A 6,609-nucleotide genomic window follows, 5' to 3' on the forward strand; every position below is an offset into this window, starting at 1 on the left:
TTGGAAATGGTCCACCAACAGTAACTTAAAAAGATGTATGAATTCATGTACAAGCAGGATCTGAAGTGGTAGTGAAACCTAGTGTATGCATTAGAGCTATCTAAGAAATAGTAAAACAGATTGCTTAGTGTTAGGAAAAATATGCAGATAAGTTGTAAGATTAAACTCACATGGTGCAGCAAGGAAAGGCAATGTAATAGAATTAAGCAGTGTTTGTGGTTGAGACGTGAAGGACACGTCCCTGAAGTATTTATAAGGTTGGAGCTGGCCATTATTTTAGTGTAGTGTGTGACAGGATACACCTACACGTATTGAGGTTATGAGTTGGAGGCGTGAATGCGACCATAGGTACACTTATGTTAAATGAGACAGAGCAGCTCATGGTGTCCTATAGGTTTAAGGAATTTAGCATTACGCTGGTCCATAATTACTTGATGCACTTTAGTGGTAGGTCCGAGAGAGACTACCTGAGGTTTCAGGGTCCGATCGAATGGAAATGGATTGCCACGTGAGCAAACTGATCAGCTGCAGTACACTATGAATATGAAATAAATGTGCTATCCTATGCTTCAAATATTAATAGAGTGAGTGTTAAATAAGTACATACACTAGCAAAATAAATAAATAACATACTGACAGACGTGAAACATTATTTTAGCTCAGCATAAATACACTTCAAAGTAAGTAAGTACCTAATTGCAGATGTGGAACTGACAACAGCAGAGAACCAATAAGTGGATTTAGTAGTCAACTAAACGTAGTGTGTTTTGAACACTCACAACTGTACTATTACCAAAAGTTACTCACATGTACAAAGAAGCTGAGAAAACAACCACTAATCATACTCATACTATCTCTAAGAATAAGGTAATCAAAGATGAGTCAGTTAAGTGCTTAAAATACAAATGTATCAGGAATGTACCGAGCATTGGTTCAGTGTTCCGGCCCAGAAATAATAAATTCAAATTAAATAGGATTCATGATTGTATGCCTTGAGCATAGATTTTCTCTAGTACGTGACTAACGGCGTTTTGAGCCATTTGTTTACCGATTTTATGACAATTAAGTAACCACGAGAGTAAAATTGAAAAAGTTCTGTTAACTTTGTTCCAGAAAAATGTTGGAGGATAAAATGTATATATCCCCATTTCATTGTGACCCACCCTTAGATATTAAGTGAACAGAGTGTGAGGCACTCTTTTTGTTTGTTCTACAGGACGAACCAGATAATGCCAGCCTGGTAGCTGTGTGAAAGCGTGGAGTGACTTGGACACAACTCACAGTGACCCCTCCCCTTTCCCCCATGTAATTTAGAGAGGACGTGAAGGACGCACACCATAGCAACTTCCCCTCCTCTACCCTTGTGAATGGAAGTGTAGGACGCCAGCCAAAGCGGCTACAACCACGTGTGTAAAAATTATTTGTGGAATTTTCTTTCAGGTTTAGAAAAGACTGCTAAGAGATAATCATCTGTTTATGTGTCATGTTATTTTCTTTGAATCTGTGTATGTAAAAATGTATTTAATGTATTTAATGGATCTAAGATTTTCATAATTTTTCAATTTGTATGTGTTTGTTTGTCTAAGGCAATATGTATGCCAAAATATTTCGTTGACTTTGCTTAAAATTTTGAGTAATGACATTGTTTGAAAGGCAGTGAACATGCCCACAATTTAAATAATTAATGTAGGTAATTAGTTTTCCTTAATGTTTCTACAGGTTTATATTTCAATTATGATTTTCATAGGGAGTTAAACTGTACTCTTGCTTCCCTTTTTGTAATTAAATTTTTTTTTCATTCATTAACATTCATAAACAAAAAAAAATTTAAGTAGAGGGTGATGTAGGGAAGCAGCCTACTCACGCTGTAGTAAATTCACACCAGTTTCCATTGTGTGCCAGCCAGTCTGCTGTAACTAGCTCTGACGTCATAAATGTTGCGCAATACCTTAAAAATCAAGCAAATGACCTAAAACTTTTCTAGCATGTCAGGAATAATACTAAATTAATGTGTGTTGAATATCAGTTCGATAACTTCAGTCATTTTCGAAATTTGGACGTTTTTCTGAAAAAGTCATTGGCGCAACAGAAAAGAGCTAGAGACTACAAAATTTATATATAGATTCATCTTTCATAATGATTTAACAAAAACAGTACTTTGGATTTCACAAATTAAGATTTTAGTAGAAATTCATGATTTTGTGGTTTTCGTCTCAAAACTGAAGGAAGCAAGATAGATTAAGTAGGCTAGTAAATAAGGCTAGGATGTTTAGATTTAAATAGGTTGGAGGTCCGCTATGATTATGAAGATGTGTAAAGTTTCTTTTTAATACCTATAAAATTATAGCGATAGCGGATCTCAAAAGGGGCAGTTCAGAGCTCATCTACTGCGTGCAGTGTAATTTAATTAATTCTCTCGCCCAAAGTATTCAACTTAGCCACGTCAAAATTTTATTATCAATACTTACCTGCGTGCTGAATGCACGTTTAAATTAAGAGCTTCATCGGCCATCAGCAAAAGAAGCTATAAATTATGATGTAACTTGATGTGGTGCGTTACTAGCCCAGCGGCTAGTCGAGAGAGCCGAAAAGATCAGGCGTTCCCTTCGCCGTCCGCACCGCGGCTTTATATATAAGGACGCTACGGAAGCAAGGCCCCAGTTCTCTCCAGACGCTGAATGACACGCCATCTGTGTCGGTAGTCGCGTCGCATCAGTGTATCTGCTACAAACAGCCTCGGGTGCCGTATTAAGTTACTAGAGATACGCGAAACCATGAAAACATTTTATGTGAAGTGTTAATTCTGGAATGATTTTCATTATCTAGCTTCAGTTTGCGTATTGTCGTATTTTCACGTGCCGTCGCGGGACAGACATTCTACCAAATATTTTGCGTGGCGTTTGATGAAATATTTTCATCAAATTATAGCGAGCATTTTTTTAAACATTTAATTCGGACATTTATAGTTGCATCAGCGCATTAGACTCTGAACTGCTCTGTTAGTTAGGTTATAGGGATACTTGTGTTTTTTATCAGTGAATTTCAGAATATACTCAACTATTTTGGAAAACCGTTTTTGATTAGAAATCCCGGACAATCTCCTAATTCCTCAGAGCTATAAGCTGCAGCTATAATGGTATCTCAATTGAAGTGGGCACTAGGATCTCTAATTACTGGTTCCAGGTTTTATTAAATCACTTTCTGGGTGCCAAAAAAGTAAATAGAGAGCTAGTGTTGAGAACGGCGAAAGACAGCATTAACAACATTCTAAAAGCCAGAAACTGATTCTACATGCAAGCGTTTATCCAGCAATCAGATTAGATTATTTATCACAAACTGCATCCGCCGCCCCACATATGGTGCATCGGCCGGGAAATGTTACAACATTCAAACAAGGATACTACATTAATTGTTTTTACAACTTATTCGCCGCCCCACATATGGTGCATCGGCCGGGAAATGTTACAACATTCAAACAAGGATACTACATTAATTGTTTTTACAACTTATTCGCCGCCCCACATATGGTGCATCGGCCGGGAAATGTTACAACATTCAAACAAGGATACTACATTAATTGTTTTTACAACTTATTCGCCGCCCCACATATGGTGCATCGGCCGGGAAATCAACTAAGTGAAAGTGATTTTTAACTATTCGGATTCGCGAGTGGAATGCGACACGCAACTGAGTATAAAACAGTGAAAGTGTTACGTGTGCATGTGGACGACGCAATTGGATTAACAACGCATCTGGATTGACGGAGCTGGCACTGAGTCTAGCGGTGCTGCCGGCATCGCGAGAAGCCAGTCTCGCCGCACCGCAGTCGTTCGCTGGAGCAGCCGGCGCAGAGCCTGCAATTGCGGGCCACGCTAACACACAACAGCCGTCGGAGAGCCGTCTGCAGTTCAACGCGCCACGTCGCGTCAGGAATCCTGGTACGCCGCGCCGGCAACGCCATACGTCGTGCAGAAGGAACTAAGTTAAGTGAAAAGCTGTTAAAAATTTTACTAACCTGCACTAAAAGACTGTCGGCGATGGAACCGCCAAAAGAAACGGAGTTTAAACGTAAATTAGAACCTATGTCTGTTGAGGGAACTGTAAATCCAGACAACGGTTCAAGAGTAAATAGGCATGAAAGTAGTAATGTTAAAGTGAAAAATGAAGTATTGGCTCCTGACAGTAGTGTGGGAAGGGGCAATGATTCAATAATAGAGACCCCTGTAGTAAAGCGGAAAGTAGAAATTGTAAATTTATGGGATGATAGTTTCTCTGATGAATTAAAAATGAAACAGTCATCAGAGATGGTAGAGTTTAAGAAGGAGCAGTTGGATATGACTAATCAATCAGAAGTTTCATGTAGTTTTGATGATTCGGGTATTGGAGCTAGTTTTATGTCACCTGAGTGTGATAAAAAACCCGCCAGTGAGCAACCCAAAGATGCTGGGGCTGTTGATCTAAATGTTATATTACAAGCAATAGCTGCCAGTAATGCACAAATGACAGCTGAATTAAAATCTGAAATAAGTGAACAGGTCAAAAGCAGTAATGCTGAATTAAAGTCTGAAATTGTGGCCAGCCAAACCAATTTAAATAAACGGTTTGAGGCGATGGACAATAAATTAGAATCCAATAAAGCTGAATTAGAAAATTCCTTCAAGGCTAGTTGCAATAAGTTGAAAGAGGATCTGGACAGTTTGAATTATAAAATTGATTACAACCATGATGATATTAAGAAAAAGGTTGCTCAACAGTTTTCTGAAATGTATAAAACAGTTAAATCCGAAGTTGCTGAGGTTCGCAAAGACTTCCGAATGGAAGATGCGAAGCTGGAGCGCAAGTTAACAGAAAAGATCGAGGCGGAATCTGAACTGTGCTCAGATAGATTTAAAGATGTTAACATTAAAGTAAACATATGTCAAGCAGATGTAGATGCAATTAAAACTGACACTACTCATATTGTGCAAAGAGTAGATAATGTTGAAATGAAAGTAGAAAATATCAGTACTAACATTGCTAACATTGAGAGTAAAGTAGCTTCAGTAACTTCTGGTAATGGTAATGTACAACAAGTTGTAGCTGCAAACGCCGCTTTTATCGGGTGTCGGCAGTTCTTGTGGTTCGATCCAGATAAAAATATCCATCAGCTAGATTTCTGGAACGATTTTGAAGATGTGATTCCACCAACTTGGTCTGAACGAGAGAAAATCTCGTTTGTTAGAAGCCATTTAGCAGGTGACGCCATGCGTTGGTCAGCTGATGTTATGTTGAAATGTAAAATATTAGCGGAATTTAAAACAGCTTTTATTAATGAGTATTGGTATAGCAATAAGCAAAATGAAGTGTTGAGAGAATTTTGGAGTGGAAAACGCTTCAATGCAACAAGGAATCAATTAAAGAGTTTGCTAGGTCATGGATTTCACGGTTATCACATTTGGCGGAAAAGCTGTGAGTCTAGAATATCGAATCCGACGCAAAACTGATACTTAATTGTAACGTACAGGGCCTCCTAATGACGATGGAACATTCTAATTGCGTCGCGATTCAATACATCATCCTCCAGGCGACCTGTCTCCAAGGGTCTATTGTTGCCTCGGGCGCCTTTTGTTCATCCTCCTGCAAGTCTAGATTTTCGAATCCGACGCATAACTAATAGTTACTTGTAACGTTCAGGTCTTCCTAAAGACGAAATTGCGTCGAGATCCAATATATCGCCCTCCAGCTGACTTGTCTCCAAGCGGATATTGCTGCCTCGGGCACCTTATGGTCCGGCTCCAGCGAGTCTAGATTTTCGAATCCGACGCATAACTGATAGTTAATTGTAACGTTCAGGGCCTCCTAATGACGATGGAACACTCAAATTGCGTCGAGATTCAATACATCGTCCTTCAGCCGACTTGTCTCCAAGGGGATATTGCTGCCTCAGGCACCTTATGGTCGTTCTCCTGTGAGTCTAGAATTTCGGATCCGACGCAAAAACTGATAGTTAATTGTAACGTTCACGTCTTCGTAATGACGATGGAACACTCAAATTCCGTCGAGATTGAATATATCGTCCTCCAGCCGACTTGTCTCCAAGGGGATATTGCTGCGTCGGGCACAATACGGTCCGTCTCTTGTGAGTCTAGATTTTCGAATCCGACGCATAACTGATAGTCAATTGTAACGCTCAGGGCCTCCTAATGACGATGGAACACTCAAATTACGTCGAGATTGAATATATCGTCCTCCAGCCGACTTGTCTCCAAGGGGATATTGCTGCGTCAGGCACAATACGGTCCGTCTCTTGTGAGTCTAGATTTTCGAATAAGACGCATAACTAATAGTTAATTGTAACGTTCAGGTCTTCCTAATGACGATGGAACACTCAAATTGCTCCGAGATTCACTACATCGTCCTCCAGCCGACTTGTCTCCAAGGGCCTATTGTTGCCTCGGGCGCCTTTTGGTCGTCCGCCTGTGAGTCTAGATTTTCGAATCCGACGCATAACTGATAGTTAATTGTAACGTTCACGTCTTCGTAATGACGATGGAACACTCAAATTCCGTCGAGATTCAATACATCGTCCTCCAGCCGACTTGTCTCCAGGGGTCTATTGCTGCCTCCTAC

This window comes from Schistocerca americana, unplaced genomic scaffold (assembly GCF_021461395.2).
Source record: "Schistocerca americana isolate TAMUIC-IGC-003095 unplaced genomic scaffold, iqSchAmer2.1 HiC_scaffold_93, whole genome shotgun sequence".
Classification (NCBI taxonomy): Eukaryota; Metazoa; Arthropoda; class Insecta; order Orthoptera; family Acrididae; genus Schistocerca; species Schistocerca americana.